Source organism: Thalassophryne amazonica, chromosome 18, assembly GCF_902500255.1.
Source record: "Thalassophryne amazonica chromosome 18, fThaAma1.1, whole genome shotgun sequence".
In the NCBI taxonomy this organism is placed as follows: domain Eukaryota; kingdom Metazoa; phylum Chordata; class Actinopteri; order Batrachoidiformes; family Batrachoididae; genus Thalassophryne; species Thalassophryne amazonica.
The window spans coordinates 4512497-4536067 of NC_047120.1; the positions used below are offsets into that span (position 1 = coordinate 4512497).

A 23571-nucleotide genomic window follows, 5' to 3' on the forward strand; every position below is an offset into this window, starting at 1 on the left:
TGATGAAGAGGAAATCAAGTTCATCGAGCTGGGGACCCTAACCTCAAAAACCTCCTTCCCTCACTCCTAGAAAAAATTGTTAAGAAGTCAATCCAGTCCCAGTCAAAGTAAGATCAGTCAGAATTATTGAATTAAAAACACAAATCTCTGCCAATCATTATTCTAATTATACTTGAATTACTGTTGTGAAATTATCACCCTATAATCTATGTTGATTATGTTACTGGCACTTGCAAAACCTGCAATAAATTTCCAAGCATGCAGTTAAAGTGTTAAGGCTCGGACATTGGATTATTGATGCTTCTTAAGGTGTAAAAGTTAAGTTTATTGGGTATAAAACATCAAGTGCTCTAAAAGGTTAGTCTGGTTTTTAATGAAAATAACACATCCTGGGGACTCGCTGTACGAGTCACTAAATTTAAAATCTAGCAACATTCCAAGAGCCCCGATCCATAAGAGGAGAGCTGCCGTTAACGGGCATGGCCGGTTCGTATCCTGGTTCCTGAGAAGGCTATTCGACCGGGGTGCGAGATCAGCTTCAGCGGGGTGGACGTCCGGATGGAGGCAGTGAGCAGCTAGACGAATCTCCTCGCCACCAGCTTGAACAGCCTTTGTGCAGCCCTGCCGGGTAATACCCGTGGAGACACGAAGGTCGGACCCCAGAGACGGAGAGCTGGTTTTTACACAAACACACTCATTGGAGGGTGAGCGTGTGCCGTGTATCTAAAAAGCGGGATCTGACATGTGGCGCCCGAACAGGGACCTGACAAAGTGTAGTCGGGTCCGAGGAAGAATCCTGGCCAAAGGAGAGTCTTTGCCATTGGGTAGGTGGAAAGCCTCTGAGTAGATCACCAAAGGAGACAGTGTTGTGGAGAGTGTCGAATGATGGCCTGTATAGGTCCAGTAACGGCTTGAAACATATCTGTCCTCCAGAGGTGTGAAAATTTGGAGGCGACCACCAGAAGGACGAAGTAAAGACAACAGGAGTAAGTATCCCAGGGAGCTGGGATCAAGGACGAGAAGCAGATGTGTCACTGCTGGATCGTCTGGACTGGGACGAGAAGCAGACGGGGATAGCCTGCTGGATCGTCACGAAACGATGAGGAAGGGAAGCAGGCGAGGGAGCCTGCTGGATCAGATCGTCAAGAAAGCAGGTATGAGAGTATACCGTGCAAAATGGTGATCTACAAGAGAGAATAGGATCATCAACCCGTGAGGTTCCTGAGGGGAGAAACGGTAAAAGGAGCATCTGATTTGGAATTAACCTCTGGAATTAGCGCTGAATAGCCAAGTAGTCTGTCACTCATCCCTGACTCAAGGCGCCAAGAGAGGCTTTGAGAGGCAGACGACTCGAGACGACAAGGACCATAGCTGAAGTCAAGGAGACGACAGTGGTGGAATCGACAATCTCAGCAACCGAGAGAATAAAGGGAGGACAATCATTACGAAACAGTAAGTTTAGTATTAAGAATAAGCAGTGAAAATATGGCTGAAGGAGAGCCAGGACCTGTAGCAAACGCTGAATCCGAACATGAAGGGAAAAAAGAAGTGGATTTTCGGCCACACAGAGTGGTATTGTATGGACAAGGATATGATACTTGGGCAGAAACAGTTCAGAAATATGTCATAGATCAAAGTGTGGAAACTGATGAAGAATGTTTCAAAGAAGATATGGCAGGAACTATACACACATTAGGGATATATTATCCAGGTAAGCATAAGGAGGGGCAGATCCTGGCCGTTTTGGGGAGCCCACCAGTCCCAAAGGACAAGATGGGGAGCAGAGATTGGCTTGTATGGTGGTGCAAACTTCTCGGAGAAGAGTGGAAAAGAGGACAAATCACCACCTTAATAAGCCCTGAGAAAAGTTATGACTCCGTAGTAAAAATGACAGCTGGGTTGTTGGAAATAGAGACGGTCCTGGTTGATGTTAAAGCAAAATCAGCGTCCGTATATGCTGAGTTTAAGTCCATGGCAGAACGGCTAAAAGGGTTAGGAAGAATGCTTAAGGAACAATATCCTATAATGGAAGATATGAGTGGAAGTCAGATCCTCGACAATGAAGACTAGGGCAAGATAGACACCAAGGTCGAATCCGAACAAAGTGATGAGGGACACAACCCTGAGGGAAGTGGAGATGAATCGATATCCCCAGGAGGTCCTAATCCTGGGGGAAATGGTCAAGAATATAAAAGCCCGGACCAGCTCCACACAAGCTTTGACCCAGAGTGGCCAAATTTGCCCTTGATAAGTGTGAGAGGAACAACCTCAACAGTTAGAAAACAGAACACCTGGTTGAGGAGGATAAAAGACGAAGAAGCCTTGAGGGAGAGTCTGGACAGATATTCCATCAATCGCCGGAGTGTGGGCCCAAAAGCTTGGGACAGCTTAAAGCTGAAGAAGGTGTTGCCGGACCGAGTTACCATATTAAAGAGGAAGGGCGTTCGCAGGAGATCTTTAGAAAATCTAAGGCAAAAACCCACCATGTATACACTGAATCTGACTACATGGAGGAATTGGACCCTATGCCCGAAGGAACTAAAAAAATGGTGGCCCAAGACGGAAGACAGGCATATCATTATTTTGGCAGTCCTTGGGATTTAGATGGCGATAGTCTCATTGCCTTCACAAATCCCAGACTGAAAATTGACAACCGAACATTCCGAGCAAAGCTCAAGGAGCGGGCAGGCAGAGAATACGAAGAAGAGCTTAAGAATATAAAGGGGAGAGGTCTGGACGAAAAATCGATGGTGATAACAAGCGCACCGCGAATGGCTTATCATGCACTCATACATGTGCCCTTTGAAAGCTACCCAGGGAGAGAAAATTCGATCGAATACATGGAGGAAATGCTGAAAACTCTGGGAACAGCTACTGATTTGGCCGAAGAAAGCCAGCATCGGCGGGTGGTGATATGTGTGGACGGATTACGATCTGGACATATGACATGGGAAGAGGCAGAAAAGGTTGCCATGGCAGCCGTGAACCTACACATGCGTACCCCAGGAGCATGGGGATCAAAGAGAGAAGTTGTGGTGGTCACTAGCAATGAGCAGGAGCAAGATCGAGTGAGAAGGGCACTTGAAGCGGTGAACCTAGGACCAAGTAGAGCAGGTCCAAGGAAGGGTGCAGTTGGAGCTAGTGGAGTGGCAACTAGTCCCCCGCTAGTGATGCAGTCCACTACCTGTCGGAAATGCCGAAGCAACCGGGTCACCCCGAAAGTCAGAACAAAAAAGGGACCCACAACCACGAGACCCACGTCCTTCCAATGAATCTGATATGGATGATGACCAGGAAAGAGAGTCTGAAGAGGAAATCAATCCACAAGACTCGGAAGAGGATGAACCGCTATCTGTGGTAGGGGAAGAGAAGTCTCACGCCCAGAACTACGAACTGGACGCTACGAAGAGGACGAAAGAAAGAAGTTGGAGTGTATAATGTGCGTGTAGCATCAGAGAGAATTGCAAGAGATATCAGGGTTAACCCATTGGAGACCCGGGTATGACTTCCCAGAAGAGTGGATTGAGAGACAAGATGAAAAGAAAACTCTCGAGGTAACAGCAAATGTTGGAAAGTGGGCTAATATACTAATGTGGCCCTTCTATCCTACACTGAATGCCTGTAAAGAGTTAACAAATAACTTCAGAGTCGCCTATTTAGGAGTTGCCCATGATGTGATGTTTTGAAAACTAAAAACAGCAGCTTTATGCTGGTCATGGCAAGTTTTGAGAGAAATTAATTAAGAAAATCTGGATGATGAAGGAGAAACAATTCCACCATCGTCAGGATTACAAGCGAGCCTCCCAAATCAGGACTTTCCTGCTGAATCTAGAGAGCAAAGTCTGCCAGCAATTCAAGCTGAAATCCAAGCAGACGGCAGGGAATTCTGGGAATTCAAGAAATTAAAGATGCTGGTGAGAGAGAAAGAACCAAATGAGGACCTAAAGGACTATTTGAAAGAAGTGTGGCCCCTTATTGACAGAGCTTCTAACAGCGAAGAGGGTAAATCTATGTGGCTGGCCCAAGTTACCAGTCAACCCATCAGTCGGGGTGAACCAGCACGAAACCATTATGCCAGGTTAGTGTTGGAAGATCCCAATGATGAAGATTCCCATATTGCTCGAGCTAAGGCTGGACTAGACAAAGGTCAAACATTAGTTCAAGTGTGGCATGGGCTAAAACAGACGATTTTGCCACAACACTATGTTAGGGCACTGAGAGAGGTCACTAAGGGAAGAAGAGGGGAGATAACCTTTGTGAAAATGCCCATAGACAGCACTACAGTCCCACAGATGGACGCGGTGGTGAAGAGCTGGGATTTGGAGCAGCAGTTCTATGAAGAAAAGAGAAAGAAGGAGAGCACACCGAGATGAGGACAAAAACCGGTGGGAGTGGAGAAAAGAAATTCAGTGCCCAAACCACCACTTCCTCAGCCGCATCAAACACCACAGAGGAATAATCAAAGGCCTCCAGTTGGACAATGGAGCTCTCGGCCGAGAGGTCCACCACCTCCACCACCACAATCGCGACCTACACCTGCACCTCATAGTGGTGGCTATCTCCCTAAAGAGGAGTACGACAAATTAACTCCAGAACAAAGGAAAGCCCTCCAGGAAGTCCGCCAATCCTCGGCGGCGGCTGGAGGGCAGAAGAAGTAATGGCTTCGGAGGCGCGGGTCACGCTAGACCATGCCTACTGGGAGGGGGACAATATCTACACTGATGTGGATGGAGAACCGTACCTGGTGGACACGGGAGCAGAGGTGTCCATGACCCGCAGAAGCCTCGAGACCAAGGGATACCTACTGATCCAGTATGTAAATGCGGCAACGAAGAAAAGACCATTTGGAATATGGAAAGGGGTAGTTTGGATAAAAGGCCCCTTTAATTTGATAACAGTCAAGGATTTGAGAGAATTGCATCGGCCCAAAAGGCTTCGAAATCTAATAAGACGACAAGTGAAAAAATTACAGGCAAGAGTTGTACGAATGGATATGGCTCCAATTGGAAAGAGTCTGGTAAGCTGGTACAAAGAAGTGGATGTACCAGCTGTCACAGAAGAAAACATTGGAGAAAGTGATTTCTCTGAAGCAGGTAAAGAAAAAATGAGGGAAATTATCTCCAAAGCTAAAGTAGCACGATTTAAAAATAATTGTGGAGATTTGGGGGCTAAATACATTCATGTCACCGAAGGAGGAGTACATCCACCGGTGCAACAATATCCCTTGAACCCTGGAGCGGTTGAGGAAATGGATAAAATAGTAAAAGAATTGGAAGCTTTGGGGATCATTCGAGTGGAATTGAATCTGATCACTAACAGCCCCATCCAAGCAGTTAAGAAGCCAGAGTCGGCAGGAGGAGACTGGAGACCAGTAATCAACTTCAAGGCTCTCAATCGATGAACAACAGCCAATAGAGCGAGTTTGATAAATCCCCAAGGAGCACTGAAAACGCTCCAAATTAAGAGATACAAATCATGCATTGATCTGGCAAATGGATTCTTTTCCCTGCGATTAGCAAAACAGTCACAAGGGAAAACAGCATTCACACATAAAGGGAAAAGTTATGTGTGGCAACGACTCCCTCAGGGATACAGAAATTCACCAAATGTGTTCCAAGCAGCAGTAATGGAAATATTAAAAGATCTGGGAGTAACAGTCTACATCGATGACGTGTTTATCGCAGATGATGATGAAAATGAACACCTAATGCGGCTGCAAAAGGTGATACAGAAGCTCACAGAAGCTGGATTAAAACTCAACCTGAAGAAATGTCAGTTTGGACAATTCAAGGTTAACTATGTGGGATTCCAGGTATCATCAGACCTGGGACTCTCAGAAGTATACCGAGAAAAATTGAGTCAGATTAAACCACCGCAATCTGAGAATGACCTACAGAAAATATTGGGATTATGTAACTATGTGAGAGATCACGTTCCACACTATCAGAGACACACAAAGCCTCTTTATGCTCGTCTCAAGAAGAAACCTAATGGACAAGAGCAAAAGCAATGGATTTGGACAGCTACAGATCAGGATTGCTTGGAAAAGCTAAAGAAAGCCATTCAAGACGCAGTTAGGCTGGAGCCGCATAGTCTGACTACTCGTCTGCTAGCCGAAATAAGCTGTGAAGAAGAGGATTCGGTGGTGAAAGTGAGCAACGAAGGAGGGGGTATGGTAACTTTGTGGAGCTATACTCTGTCTTCGATTGAGAGAAAATATCCACCGGAAGAAAAAGAACTGGCAGTCCTGGCTAGATATTGGAGTGCATTAAAAGAACTTGCACAAGGTCAAGGAATAAAAGTTATCACTCAAAGCCAAGTCCACCGGTTCCTAAGAAAAGGAACTATTGAGAGTACTAAAGCCACAAATGCCAGATGGGGAAGGTGGGAGGACATCCTGCTAGACCCTGAGCTGGAAATTGGGCCAAAACAGTCGGCGACAAAAAAGTTGCCGAAGGAGAAGCAACTCCCTATGGAGCCATACGACTGGACTATGTACACTGATGGGTCGAAGAAGGGTACAGACAATATAGCTTATTGGGGCTATATTCTGAAGTATCAAGATAAGGAGAAATATCGTCAAAAAGGTCAAACGCCAAGGAGTGCCCAAGCCGGAGAAGTTACAGCAATACTGGAAGGACTCTTGGAGTTAAACAAGAGGAGAGTAAAAAGGGCTAAAAGTGGTTACAGACAGTCATTACTGCGCACAAGCCCTGAAAGAGGACTTATCCATTTGGGAAGAAAACGGATTCGAGGGAGCTAAGGGGAAGCCTGTAGGTCATATGGATTTGTGGAGGAAAATAGCCGAGTTGAGGCTAACAATGGACTTAGATGTGGTACATCAGAAGGCCCATGTAAAAGAAGGAGCACATTGGAGCGGGAACGAAGAAGTGGACCGCTATGTGCAGCTGAGAAAAGTCGTCGTTGTCGGGATCGAGAAGTGGGAACAGACACCCAAGGGAAGGGTAGTTCCAAAAGAGTCCGTGAAAGAAGTGGTGCTGGCCGTACATGAAGCGCTTGGCCATGCAGGCACCATTCCCACAAGGAAGGAGCCGGAGAAGCTGCAACTTTGGATTCAAAGAAACCAAGTCTGCCGAGTCCTCAAAGACTGTGAAGTATGTGGTCGATACAATGCAGGACGACGAGGACAAAGGGTGGATGGTTTCACCATAAAGAGTACTGTTCCATGGGGATCAGTATGCATGGATGTTGCCAGGCCCATGGGGGTGACCGGTAAGAAAGGAGAAAAGTATCTGTTGGTGCTTGTGGACTCTATGTCGGGCTATGTGACTGTTAAGCCTGTGAGAAAAGCCAACGGCAGCAGTGTGATCAGCATGTTGGATCAAGTGTGTTCAAATCTGGGGATACCTAGGGAGCCGAGAACGGACAATGGGACACATTTCCGTAATGCTCAGGTCGACCAGTGGTGCCAGGAAAATGGAGTAATGAGACTTTACTCGCCCCCATACACCCCTCAAGCAAATGGAGTTGTGGAAAGGGCTATTGGACTGGTGAAAAACTGGATTGGGAAGAATGCTAACACGAGGGAATGGAGTACTAAGGCGCTGGAAATTGGACAGGCCCTGAATGACCGCCATCGTGCCGGCAGGCCCACCCCTTCGCAAGAACTGAACCAACGCCCATTTTTGACACCGGAAGTGGGGCGGAGTCAGACTAAAAAGGATGGAGAACCAGAACCAAAGATCCCATTTAAGGTTGGGCAGAAGGTGTGGGTGAGAGCTCGAGATCACCTAACCAACACTGCTGTTAAGTATGAGACCACAGATACAGTAGTGAAGATACTGGACAGCAACACAGTAGAATTAAAGAAGAAGGGAATCCAAGGAGTGGAGCAGCTGAAGCCAACTCCTAACTAGACGAAACCAGGAGCTAAACATGGCCAAAAACACCCAAGATCTTCCACCCTTCGTCAGAATGGCCACTGTCAATGGGGTGGTTGCCTTAAGAAGAACAAGAACTGACCTCTGGGCAGGCAGAGCCCTGAGGAAACTATATCATGCAAAGAAAGGATTTTTATCTTGTGAAAAGGAGATATTACAATGGAAAAAGTTGAGAATCACTGTGTGATTTGCCACAAAGACGTACCGCTGACGGTCCAATGGTCGGGACCTGGGGTTAGAAAACCCCAAATTCCAAGTGGGGGAAAAAATGAGTTCAAGCAAATACTTCACAAGCCGGTGAAGGTTTTGGATGCACTTGTATGTGGGTTATGCCGACTAGCCCAGTTGCCAAGAATGGTCTTTTACACCCAGTGGGATATACGTAGAGACGATGTGGATATGCAGGTGTGTTCATGCTATTGGAATGGATATGCGATCGAGTATTGCCTGGTGTGTAAAGCAAGAACTCATATGGGAAGACTACTGCATGTGGCAAGGGCAAAAGGATGGCAAGTGAGAAGGTTTTTGGACCCCCTGAGGACTTTTCACACCGATGAAGCCTGTTGGGCTAATCCTGCAGCAACAGTTGCACTTGATCAAGCTGAAAGGAATCAAGGCAGCGGTGACCTGAGTCCAACGGCACCAAGTGTCTATTTGATGTTGGAAACAACTAGAGCAGGAGGTAGTGACCAAGCTGCAGGAGGTGGTGAGCGAAAGCCGTCTTTGTTGCATGAAGCTATACATCAAAGTTGGTCCCATGGTCCAGAGTATGGGCAAACTTATGACCCACCAATAGACACAGTGCAAATTCCACTGGTGTTCAGAGTGTATAGAGATCCGGAGCGACCCGGATATACAGACATGATGGGAGGACTGACCGATGATCAACAGCAAAAAGCCCAAGAAGAAGGATGGATCGGCCCTTGGGAACTGACAATTTGGGCCAAACTGATAGAAGAAGTTCTAAAAAACCGAGAAATCCCACTAGAAGATGCAGAAGAGGTGCCACAAGAAAAAGGGGGCAGAGAAACCCTCATGTATTATTTTACCACTGGATTAAAAGCCTGGGGAAATAAAGCGGCAAAACCGAAGAAGAAGTCAGCCGAGTACCGCGTGACACCTGAAGAATGGGTGAGAAAGAGGAGGATACAATCTATGGGGGGAGTGGCTAGCAGAGCGGACCACTCCTAGTAGGCCGGACCAAACACTTAAGGTGCGGCTCACAGTGCTGATGGTGTTGGTCCCCTATGTGGGGGTTTACTCTGTCGGAGCACATGTTGACCTCCTGGAGGAACAGCAGCAGTCGTTACACCAACCGACTCAAGGTGAGGAAAAATCAGGAAAGCCTCAGAGTCGCTGGATGTTTCCCTCCATTTTCTGTGGGATAAGGAAGAAGTAAAAAGAAGCGGCTGTTTGCAAAATGTCGCAAGGACCAGATGTAAATAGAGTACCCATTATTAATAATTGAATAATTGAGACCCTATATACAATGTGGCCTTGGTGCTGAGAAACTATACTTAAATTGACCAGAAAAAGATTTTGATGAAGAAGACTGGGAACTAGCATCTAACGGATATTATGTCTCAAATTATGAATATAAAAGAGATGCCGACTTAACAGAGACAGCAGGACAAAAATTACTTGCTGAACGAGTGCTTAGCGAGGAAAGCCTGCGGCAAATGGTACATAATAGGACGCCGAAGAATATCCCAATCGGTTCCAAGATGTCCAGATACCTACCCCTGGATATTAAATGTAGTTTACCTACAACTCAAAGACCTGAGATTCACATTGAGATGGGGGATTAATTATGTTGAGCCACTCCAAGGAGTCTATGTTGAAATATACCTTAACCAGTGCTTGATCTGGACAACGAGCCCCAACATGCGACGTCAAATGTACAGACGACTGCAAGACCCAAGATATCACGTTTTAGAAAACCAGACATTAAATTTGAGAGTTATCGATCAACCTCGGGCCTGTGTGAGCTGCCTACCCCCAACCATACCAACAATTTTTGTAAAATCAAGACTTCTTCTACCTGTACAAAAGAGGAGTCTGGAACTGTTGTCAAGCAAGGAAGATTCAGCTTCAAATTGAGCCTAAGGATCAAGAAGAGAAGCCTATAGTTCCCCTTTATCTAGCCTTATCACAGACCAGGTATTCTGGAAAACTGGCAGTATTGGCAAGATCTATGGAACTATGTACCCCCACATCAGGTACAGAGGATCCCTGAAGGACCCATCCCTAAACCTGACAGGATAATTGTTACGAGGTGGAAGTGGGCATGGAAAGGAATGGATTCAGAACTTAAGCACCCATCCCCCATCTACACTCACCTCTTTAAGAGACAACGACTATTCCCTATGGTGGTGCATCTTGGCAGAAAGAGAAGGAGACCGATGGCGGAGTGACAATTCACTCTGAATCATGCTGCGGACCTTCAAACTGGATGAAAATAATGTAAATATTCTATGATCCGGGCATGGAGGACTGATACCATACTTGGAATTACCCTACAAGAAAATATGTTTAAACTGGCCACAAAAGGATTACAAAGAGAAAGGATGGTTGCTGGAAACAGGAGGATACTTTGTAGATAATGATTCATATAAAAGGACTGCTGACCTTGCAGAGCCTGGAATATACACTCCTCTGGAAGCTATCGTGGACAAAGTTGGACAACACTGGTGTTGCCCTGGGGTCGGATGGACGTTTTACCCAATTCCCCGGTGTCCAGATTCATACCCCTGCATCTTGAATGTAGTGCATGTACAGAAAAGGGGCTACAGGTTTAAAATAAGGTGGGGACCTAATTATGTTGATCCATTACAGGGAGTGTATGTGGATATTTGGCTTGGATCTTTCCAGATCTGGACCAGTAGTCCCTATATGTTTAAAAGACTTCAACTACAAGAGGCACGTTCAACTTTCTATTTGATTGAGAACCAAACTTTGCCAATATGCACGACGGTACAGTACCTCGACATTGAGAAAGGCGGAAGTCTCCCACCTATTAGAAGTGGATGGCGAACCAGAGTACTACTGGGGCTTAGGCAACCCCCAAGGGCTATACTGATATGACTTAGCATAAAGTCGGGAAGAGGATTATTCCGGAGATTGACTCTGTGATGGCGCAGTATGTCTACAGTGGAACGGCATATTGGGACGCCTATGAGGATATCTTGCACCTACGTAGAGAATTGAATCCTGCATCTTCACAGTGTTTCTACACACCCCAGGGACCACCGCCTGAAATGAAGGAGGTGACAGTCGTCACTTGGAAATGGGCGTGGCGAGGACTAGATATTAGACTCCCATGGCCATCTCCCTTGTTAGTCACTCTTCTTCAGCAACGAGCATCAAGCGGTTCTGCTGTGAACACGAGACAAACAACAGCACCTAAGATCATCTATCTCCGAGATGGAAGAACCATGGGAAGACAGCGTGATCACCATGCAACCTCAAAGAATCAACGAAAGACCAAGAGAAGAGGAGTTTGGCATAGAAATGCCACTGCTGCAACGACCCCAAAAGCTGGAGCCGCTGCCACCAGTACCAAGTGAATTCTACTACGAAAATTTTGGAAGAAAGCAGCAGCAACAAAGCCAGCCGTGGAAGAAAAAGTGCCTCCAATGTTGGAGTTGGATGGCCAGAATTACAGCATTATTAGTCGGCATTGCTGTACTTCTAGCTATCCTGTACTACTATGGTAGTACGCCCTGGACCTTAACCCATATCAGGGTCCAGTACGCAACAACTAAAACTTTTCAACAGACATGTTGGGGAGTTGAATCAAGAAACATCTACATGATATGGGACCAGAATTCTACAGAGAAATGGGCAAAGATGAAGAACCTAACCCAGCAGATGCTAAAGACTGAGTGGCTGCAATACTTGATCGACAGTGGGGAATTTCACCACCTGACCACCGGAGCAGACATCCTTCAAAACCTACAAGTGAGGGATCAAGAGATTATCTTAGCAACCATCTTACGGTTAAAACAAAGAGAGCGAAGAGAAGTAGGCTGCACTTGGATAAGACCTGAACCTGGCGAGCCAGCCTGGTATTGCTCATGGGGATGCAGAGTACTACAAGGCTATCGAGCAGGATATTGGGAAAAAGAAGCTGTTTTTCCAGCATTACCAAGACATGATGTTTGTAGAATGATAATGCCTACCTGGAAACATTGGGGTAATTATAACCTCACCTGTGACAACACCCGCAGCAGAGTGCCGAAAGTGGATACTACATCTACAATGGTCCCTCCGTTGAATGACACTACCGGTATGGTAGCAGGAATATTATATTCCAAACCAACCGCCATCTCACCAGCAGCATTGGTGGGATCCACAAAGATATCACCAACACAGGGAAAAACCAAATCACTCCCTACATCGCCAACACAAGATACCCAGCAGGTATTAGAACCAAAAGTTAAAAGTATTGATAACGCGGCTAAAAAAAAGATGGAAGAAGATTCAAGATTACTGTGTAAAAGAAAAAGTAGCAAAATTAGATAGATGTTATTGGAATCGACCTATTGGATGTAAATCTCAAAATTACATGGTGCTTGCACCAGTTATCGATTTGATAAATAGGATTACTTGGAAACAAAAAACAGGAGGCAAAACATGATGAATGGCTTAACGACACCTTTCCGTGGGTCTGGAGCGTTCCACTGATACATTTTGAGGGGAATTTTCCGAAGGGATACACGTGGACTGGGCATAGTTTGCAGGGTCCACATAAAGCAAAATTCTATGTGCAAAAACTACCAAAGCCTGATGAGCTAAGGTCAGTACCTCAGGAAGATTTTAGCAAAATTGATCAATGTGTGGCGAATAAAATCTATGGAAGCTTACATGAGACAGAATACCATAATAATTTGGCTGAAGGTTCTGGTAAATCCCCCCGATGTCCCATAGACCAAATTAAGACAGGGAATTGGCTAAGATGGGTATATAACTGTACACAGTTGTTACAGATTCCAACCATTAAGGGGACCCTTCAAGCATGGCAGGAAGGAGTTAGACGTAGTAAGGACGTCACCTGGTGGGGAATGGAGAAATATGGGTATTCCCCTGTTTGGATCAAAGTAATAATTATTGGGTTAAATATCAGTACATCACCACGGTTTACTCCAGAGACAGAGCTACTTGGTCCAGTGTACTCTGGAGACCAAACCCTTATGTTACGCCACGGCCCTGGAAAATGATTTGTAATAGACATAATACCACATGCACGATAAGCCTTGCCCGCCAAAATTGTAGAAATGTTCCTGGCTGGGAAGGATATTGTGACGCTTACTATGACGGCGAGTATGACACTTACGGCCATCAAACAGTTTGGGAGAAGGACAGAGCTGGCGCATGGATAAGGGCTTTTCCACCCAACGTTGGATGTGCCAAGGCTGTCCTGGGACATGGAATGTCGAAAAGGAAGCAGGTCCTAGGCCACATAGTGCCATTTGTTGGTGATGCTTTGATAATGCTTGAGGAAGGATACGCCTTCAAGAAAAGTCTATGCGAAGGACGAGAAATTGTCGGATACGAATGGTTGGGACCCAATCGGATTTACAATAATGGTACGTGTGAATCGCCTGCAGAACATTGGTTGAGCTGTGGAAAAGGAAGAGGTCGGCATGAATGTTCTTGGTGGGAAAGAACGCAAATAATAGCTGGAGGAATCATCACCACTTTCGCTGCAGAGACCGGAGAAGTCATTAAAGGTCTCGAAGTGGTGACTGGTTGGATTGGACATTTGTTTGGAAATCTTTGGCCCTATCTGTTAATCATAATAGGACTTATTATTGCTGCAGTGATTGGATATGTTTAGTTAAAAGGAAGTTTCGCAGCTGCCCTGCGCTTGTGTGGGAGGAGCACACAACGCAGTGATATGGAGCCCCTCCTCCGTTAGGGGAGGAGCGATGAAGCCTACAAAGCCCGACGCCGAGACACGCCCTGTTCATTCTGACTTGGGAGAGTGAAGGTAGAAGAAGCATCTACATAACAGCGGATAAACTGGCAGCGTAAATGACACCATCTTCAAAGTGAGTAGAGTGGAGTTTATTGCACTACTGTTAGTATGGCTGCTATACTGCTGTGTCGGCTGTTGGGACTTACGACAACCACTGCGAATAGTAACGCTACTACATGGATGTGTCAGATTGGCGATCATCAATCTGTACTACGGTCAGAGTGACTTAGGGTTGTCTTTATTCATCACTCACGTCCTCTGTCTCTTTACTCTCCAGTCTGACTGTTGGGGAATATGGCAGTACACATCAATTACAATTTGGATGGTAATAGATATGACAGCAATCTTTTACGCTCCGGCAGTGATAGCTGACATTGTGTGCGAAGCTGTGATGGCCTTGACCCTATTGGCGTACATAGCTACGTTAACTGGAGCCGTACAATGCAAGAAACCCTGGCTCTACAAACTTGGACTTATAATTTGGGCCTTAGGATGGGGAATATTATCAGCTTTATACTGGCTGTCCATGGTTAGTCAACTACTCCTGCTGTTATGGTTTACGACCTATGATGCTTGCTTCCCGCGTACGGCTCCTTCAGCTACAGCGGGAATGACAACGTCACCAGAGTCCCACTCTCCTACGGTGATCATGAGGCGTCTCTGGCGTACATCTGAATAATCCCGATGAACACTTTTGCTTGCTTGCAATATAATAGTTAAAAGACTAATGTTTCCTCTTACACTATAGGAGGATATAAGATGTATTCATTGTCAAGCCACCCTGGAACAAGCGCTCTACTTCTGGGAGATAACACCGACTCTGTGGTGCCCGACGTGTTATGGCAACAACTTCCCTGTTCAAGTGGCACGGGGACTAGTGGGACGGAAGGATACTTCTTTTCTGCCCCAGGTACCATCAGAAGCATACTTAAAAATTGAGATCGAGGCAGACATGATCTGGCATTCTCTTTTGGTTGATCAAATACGAGCTGACACTATAGTGTCTCCAGAGGGATATATGTATTGCTCCGTGTTTACCAAAATGTGGATGTATCCTACGGGAATAAGATTCTCCACAGCTCATCTTGCCGATGGCCGGATCGTGGCTATTGGTCCTTCATTACCACCAGTTCCACGTTCACCTCCACAGCACACTGCGGAGGTTGGGGTGCAAACCGAGGACATGAACTGGTGTTTGGAGGCCCTCACGCAGGTGTTTCTGGATGAACACCTTCAACAGCCCGAGCCTGAGGATATTCTCGCTGAGGCTTCACCTCGAACGAAGGATACATCACCACAGCCATCTACACCAGTTACATCATGTTATACACCCGTCACCCCCACTTCACCATGCGCACCATCGTTCCCTGACGGATTATCATCTCAGGAATATGAGGCAAATCCGTCTCCATTGGGATTACCATCACAATCACCACTACTGGACGAGCAGCCTTCTGACGGTGACGGCCATCTACAGGTGGGCGGAGAGGAGTACGTGGTGCTGGATGAGTGTCGTTCAACTCCAGCTCCTCCTGTTCTGTCTCCGATGGTGGATGAAAAAGAAGTGCTCACCCTTCATCCTGTCGACGACGACGAGGATGTTTTTATGGAGGTATAGAGAGATCGCTGGAGCTTCAAGTCATGGAGGGGGTGTCAGGAAAGATGACTTTAAGCTTGGTTTCAGCTTGTTTTCATCTTGGAATATAATACGAGCCATGGAATTAATATACATGCTGTTGGCTTAAACTGCATAGTGTCTGGTACCTTCCAGGAGTAAGTTGCAAATAGGGAGGCCCATGGAATGAACTCGGTGGTGAAGACGATGGAATATGTCTAAGAATGATTCTAACATGACAAGTATGATCAAATGAAGTATTAATGTGTTAAAATTACGAGTTGATTAGAAAATGTATTTTACGAATAAGTGAAATGAATGATTATATGAGTTGTTTTTCATAAAGAGTGCAGAGTCAGAGAAAAAGAGGAAGTGAAGAAGATGTTGCAAGTGGGCAAGAAAAGCTGATGTTAAACAACTGATCAAATGATTAAAATGTTAGTAAAATATGAAGTGAATAATAAGGAATGAGAATGTTTGTATATGATCATATGAATTGTTTTTATGTGAAAGAGAGTTGTAATGAAATGATTGAATATGATTGATGTGATTCTAAAGAAATGATTTAAAAGAATGAATTCTCAGAAAAGCTGAAGTGTTAACAGAAAAGAGGAACTTGAGAAATAAGTTACTGGTAGGGGCTGTGGGGATTTCCAGTAAAACAGAAGGAGAAGGGAGGAGGTTTTGAGTCAACAGCGTCCCCATGGTAACCAAGATCATCTGAGGACAACAAGAGTCAAGCACATATATAAACTGTGAAACACCAGAAAACGGGGTTATTCTTCCAGGGAGAGGTGCTGTTGCCACTACTCCCCTGCTACGAGGAGATCACAAGACTTGACCATCTTGTGAGCATCAATTGGAATCATGGAGTGAGAGGATTGGAGCCATAAAAGATCATTTGAGAGAGATTTCAACTCCCACTCAGGCCGTCCAGTCACGGAGTAGCAGAACAATGGAGAATAACCACTGGCCTTAAGTCTGAGTGGGGAATGTTCAACGATTTCTCTCTCAAGGAATATCACAGCATACCAGAATGGATTAGATCAACTTTTGGTTGATTGAAGACAGAATAAATTCTTATGTGGATTAACTTCCTGAAGGATTACAATATCAGACAAGGATCGTGGTCAGCTAACGACTAATAGCTGATGAAGAGGAAATCAAGTTCATCGAGCTGGGGACCCTAACCTCAAAAACCTCCTTCCCTCACTCCTAGAAAAAATTGTTAAGAAGTCAATCCAGTCCCAGTCAAAGTAAGATCAGTCAGAATTATTGAATTAAAAACAAAAATCTCTGCCAATCATTATTCTAATTATACTTGAATTACTGTTGTGAAATTATCACCATATAATCTATGTTGATTATGTTATTGGCACTTGCAAAACCTGCAATAAATTTCCAAGCATGCGGTTAAAGTGTTAAGGCTCGGACATTGGATTATTGATGCTTCTTAAGGTGTAAAAGTTACGTTTATTGGGTATAAAACATCAAGTGCTCTAAAAGGTTAGTCTGGTTTTTAATGAAAATAACACATCCTGGGGACTCGCTGTACGAGTCACTAAATTTAAAATCTAGCAACATTCCAAGAGCCCCGATCCATAAGAGGAGAGCTGCCATTAACGGGCGTGGCCGGTTCGTATCCTGGTTCCTGAGAAGGCTATTCGACCGGGGTGCGAGATCAGCTTCAGCGGGTGGACGTCCGGATGGAGGCAGTGTGCAGCTAAATGAATATCCTCGCCACCAGCTTGAACAGCCTTTGTGCAGCCCTGCCGGGTAATACCCGTGGAGACACAAAGGTCGGACCTCAGAGACGGAGAGCTGGTTTTTACACAAACACACTCATCGGAGGGTGAGCGTGTGCCGTGTATCTAAAAAGCGGGATCTGACAGAGCGCATTTCACAAAATAAATAAAAGTGCTTCATTTAGTCATATTTGGAGTCAGTTTTGCTTTAAATGTGCAGTAAGTCTACTTCAGTCTACTTCTTTCTCTTAAAAGGCTTTATTTTACCCTGTGTCAAGTAGGAAAGCTGTAGCTTCTGGTGCTCCAGATTAGTTCTTACATGGCTTATGTGTATGCTCTAGTCTTCTTGTTTTTTTTTCTGGGGATGTTACAGTGCCACACACAGGCCTGGCATATGTACTACAACGTTACATCGAGCTTCGAGGCACATAATTTACCTCGAACTAGGGCTGCAGCTATCGATTATTTTAGTAATCGTGTATTCTGTCGTTTATTCTGACGATTAATCAAGTAATCGGATTAAAAAGTACTTTTGCATTTTTAAACAACATCAACAGTCCAGGGCTCTCCCTAAGCAATGGCACAATGTTGCTGCGTCATCACGCACATTTTCAAATTTAGTGTATCCCTTTCTGTTTTCCTGGGCAATTATTTATTTTTCACGTCTTTACGAGTTTTGGATCTTTCCCGGTGTCAGGAGCTCAGCCAAACTTGGGCCAAAGTCTTGACATTTTACTGAAATGGTGATGGGATGATTTTTTGTTTTCCCCAACTTGTAAAATTTAACCATTTTTAAGTTTTTTTTTTAAGGTTGGTGGACTGGACCCCTGCATGAATTTTTTTTTATCCCTCTTTCTCTGCGATTCAGCAGATACATTTCAGCTGGAGGTAATCACTGCTTTTTTTCCATTAATATTATTTTATTTAAGTTACCGTGTTTGTGAAGTGTTGTGTGTTGCCCAAAAAAGCGAAAATTACAAAGCGAAACACTCAGTGTGAGTCTGAGCAAAACACAGATGAAAGAGTGGACTTCTTCCAGAGACAGTTTGTCAGTGTGTGTCCAGGGACGGAGCTGTGACTCCCCCGGTGTGGGGGACTGCTGAGCCCCTCACACCGGGCATTGAGAGACAGCAGCCGGCTGCCACGTGTAGAGCACCCAGCGGATGAAACGGTGTTTTTTAAAAAAACAAAGACAAATGCACTGCTTTGCTTTAAATGCGCAGTAAGCTATTTCAGATGATCAGCGTGGACCGTCTTTCTCCTAAAAGACTTTAATTTACTCTGTGTGTCACGTTGGAAAGGTGTAGCTTTTGTGCTAAATGCATTAGCTGTTACACGCATGCTCTAGTCTTCGTCTGTGTTTTTTTTGGGGGGGACGTTACAGCGCCACACACAGGCCTGGCATATGTACTACAATGTTAAACGAAGCTTCGAGGCACAGAATTTGCCTCAAACATTTTTTGTAATCGAATTATTTGAGTTACTCAATTAATCATTTCAGCCCTACCTTGAACATTTTTTGTAATTGAATTATTTGAGTTACTCAAGTAATTGTTTCAGCCCTACAGACAACGCCTCATGCACGTGGTGGAAGCAATAGCTGCAGTGGACGTGCTAAAAAAACAACAAAGTCTTAGTTGAACTAGGTCTTCTGCCGTCGCCTGTGTGACTCTGCGGTCAGACCCACATCTAAACATTTGTATCTTTACTAGCAGCATGACCCTTGTGAGGGCTGAGGAGGCTTGGACCCTGTGGATACCTGCTGGCAGGTCCAGTCCTTTCAGTACTTTGTAACAGATGTTGATGCAACAACCTCTGACATGAGGGATCTTTTTCCCCTTTAAATAGAGATGTGACCAAAGTCTTACCTTTGGCTATAAATTAATCTAACGCAAACATTAATTCTTCTTTGTATACACGCTTATTCCAACAAGGGAGGGCCTCTTCACACAGTTTAAAGCTTACAGTTCACCAGAGCTGCATGTCATTGGAAGTAGGCGAAAACCCACGCAGACACGGGGAGAACATGCAAACTCCACACAGAAAAGGCCAGATGGGAAGTGAACCCAGGACATTCTTGCTATGAGGCAGCAGTACAAACCACCATGCTGCCCCATACAATTTGAAATAAATTAATTATATTCCATACAAAATGTACATTCTAAATCAAAAACAAGGTTTCAAAATAACAAAATCACTTTTATTTAATTTCCTTAACAATAATTTATTACATCCTGAGAGTTCTTTAATTAGGTGGTGATGGGCCAAAATAAAGGAAAGTCGGGCCACATATGGCCTGTGGGTCGTAAATTGAGCAGCACACACACACACACACACACAAAGACAGAAGGAAGAAGCTTTTGGTGCTGTGTGTAGATGTTTCTGTTTTACAGCTTAACTGCTGTGAAACAATCACTCAAAGTTTTGTGTGTGTTTGTTTAAGTGGAGACGGTGACGTTCGAGTTCCTGCTGCACTCTGTCTCTTTTTTATTCACTCTGAAACAGGGCTAGGTGATAAAATGAATTGAATAAAATGAATAAAATTGCAATAAATAACTAAATCAAATAACTTTTCCTCAATACAAACAGAAGAGGTGGTTGATGCTATGACAGACCTCAAGAGCAGCCCAGTGTATCTCCCTAAGCAGTGGAACAATGGCGCTGCGCAGTCACTCATACTTTAAAATTTAAGGTGTTCCCTCTCTATTTTCCCGGGAAATTATTTATTTATTTTTTCGCTTTGTTGCGAGTTTCAAAACTTTCCTGGACAGCAGGAGCCGGCGGTCAGTGAAATCCTCAGTCAGCTGCGTGTGCATGTGAACACAGCCTGTGAAAACTGGACCGTGGAGTGCAGCTTTTCCACAAAACTGACATAAATGCACCAGGCACCCTGTTAATGAAAACTGTGATCAAATCCAAATAAAAGCATTTTTTTGAACAGTGGAACTTGATTCACTTAAAGTGTGCGTCCTGTCTCTACATTTGTGAGGTGACAACAGGTGAAAACAGTGTGAACCCTCTATTTTACTCCGTGTGCTGGTGTAGCTTCTGCTGCTACGTTGATTATCTTACCCTGGCTATGCACATCTTTTCCTTTTTTTGTGGGAGCGTTACAGCGCAACATCCAGGCTTGGCATATATACTACTAATACTGTTTACAGAACGCATTTTGAAAATGACAAATGCAGTGCACCTGGGAAGTATTTACACTGCTTTCCTTTTTCCACACTTTATGTTACAGCCTCATTCCAAAATAATGAAAAATGAAATAATAAATAATAATATAAATAAATAATATAAATAATAAAATAAATAATAATAAAAAATGAAATTCATGTTTCCTCAAAATTCTACACACAATATCCCATACCCCAAATGCGCATCAACAAAGTATTGAGCAAAGGGTGTGAATAATTTTAATAAATTTGCAAAAACTTACAAAAAATCCTGTTGTCATTATGGGGTGCTGTGAGTTGAATTTTGAATGTAAATTGAATTTACACACAGTCCACAGACAGCACAGATTACACACAGTCCACAGACAGCACAGATTACACACAGTCTACAGACAGCACAGATTACACACACTCCACAGACAAAACAGATTACACAGACAGCACAGAGTACACACAGTCCACAGACAGCACAGAGTACACAGTCCACAGAGAGCAGAGACTACACAGTCCACAGAGAGCACAGACTACACAGTCCACAGAGAGCACAGACTACACAGTCCACAGAGAGCACAGACTACACACAGTCCACATTACACACAGTCCACAGAGAGCACACAGTACACACAGTCCACAGACCGCACAGATTACACACAGTCCACAGACAGCACAGATTACACACAGTCCACAGACAGCACAGATTACACACACTCCACAGACAAAACAGATTACACAGACAGCACAGAGTACACACAGTCCACAGACAGCACAGAGTACACAGTCCACAGAGAGCACAGACTACACACAGTCCACAGAGAACACACAATACACACAGTCCACATTACACACAGTCCACAGAGAGCACACAGTACACACAGTCCACAGACCGCACAGATTACACACAGTCCACAGAGAGCACAGATTACACACAGTCCACAGAGAACACACAATACACACAGTCCACAGAGAACACACAGTCCACAGAGAGCACACAGTACACACAGTCCACAGACAGCACACAGTACACACAGTCCACAGACAGCACAGACTACACACAGTACACACAGTCCACAAACAGCACAGACTACACACAGTCCACAGACAGCACAGACTACACACAGTCCACAGACAGCACAGATTACACACAGTCCACAGACAGCACAGATTACACACAGTCCACAGACAGCACAGATTACACACAGTCCACAGACAGCACAGATTACACACAGTCCACAAACAGCTCAGATTACACAGACAGCACAGATTACACACAGTCCACAGACAGCACAGATTACACACAGTCCACAGACAAAACAGACTGCACACAGTCCACAGATTACACACAGTCCACAGACAAAACAGATTGCACACAGTCCACAGATTACACACAGTCCACAGACAGCACAGATTCCACAGACAGCACAGATTACACACAGTCCAGATTCCACAGAGAGCACAGACTACACACAGTCCACAGAGAGCACAGACTACACACAGTCCACAGAGAGCACAGTCCACACACAGTCCACAGAGAGCACAGTCCACACACAGTCCACAGAGAGCACAGTCCACAGAGAGCACAGTCCACAGAGAGCACAGTCCACAGACAGCACACAGTACACACAATCCAAAGACAGCACAGATTACACACAGTCCACAGACAGCACAGATTACACACAGTCCACAGACAGCACAGATTACACAGACAGCACAGATTACAGACAGTCCACAGACAGCACAGATTGCACACAGTCCACAGATTGCACACAGTCCACAGACAGCACAGATTACACAGACAGCACAGAGTACACAGTCCACAGAGAGCACAGATTACACACAGTCCACAGAGAGCACACAGTACACACAGTCCACAGACAGCACAGATTACACACAGTCCACAAAGAGTACACAGTCCACACAGTCCACAGACAGCACAGATTACACACAGTCCACAGATTACACACAGTCCACAGATTACACACAGTCCACAAACAGATCAGATTACACAGACAGCACAGATTACACACAGTCCACAGATTACACACAGTCCACAGACTACACACAGTCCACAGACAGCACAGATTACACACAGTCCACAGACAGCACGGATTACACACAGTCCACAGACAGCACAGATTACACACAGTCCACAGACAGCACGGATTACACACAGTCCACAGACAGCACGGATTACACACAGTCCACAGACAAAACAGATTGCACACAGTCCACAGACAAAACAGATTGCACACAGTCCACAGATTACACACAGTCCACAGACAAAACAGATTGCACACAGTCCACAGATTACACACAGTCCACAGACAAAACAGATTGCACACAGTCCACAGATTACACACAGTCCACAGACAAAACAGATTGCACACAGTCCACAGATTACACACAGTCCACAGACAAAACAGATTGCCCACAGTCCACAGATTACACACAGTCCAGACAGCACAGACTGCACACAGTCCACAGATTACACACAGTCCACAGACAGCACAGATTACACACAGTCCACAGACAGCACAGATTACACAGACAACACAGATTACACACAGTCCACAGACAGCACAGAGTACACAGTCCACAGAGAGCACAGACTACACACAGTCCACAGAGAGCACAGACTACACACAGTCCACAGAGAGCACAGACTACACACAGTCCACAGACACCACAGATTACACACAGTCCACAGAGAGCACAGACTACACACAGTCCACAGACACCACAGATTACACACAGTCCACAGACAGCACAGATTACACAGACAGCACAGATTGCACACAGTCCACAGAGAGCACAGATTGCACACAGTCCACAGAGAGCACAGATTGCACACAGTCCACAGATTGCACACAGTCCACAGATTGCACAGATTGCACACAGTCCACAGATTGCACACAGTCCACAGATTGCACACAGTCCACAGATTACACACAGTACACAGGCAGCACAGATTACACACAGTCCACAGACAGCACAGATTACACACAGTCCACAGACAGCACAGATTACACACAGTCCACAGACAGCACAGATTACGCAGACAGCACAGACTACACACAGTCCGCAGACAGCACAGATTACACACAGACAGCACAGATTACACACAGACAGCACAGATTACACACAGACAGCACAGACA

General features: G+C 45.1%; 1 protein-coding gene across 1 annotated transcript in view; it reads right to left on the reverse strand.

The window, feature by feature from the left end:
* Window positions 1–23571, reverse strand: part of acbd4 (acyl-CoA binding domain containing 4) — a 131947-nt gene that overhangs the window by 107268 nt on the left and 1108 nt on the right. The gene's annotated exons all lie outside the window — the stretch shown is intronic.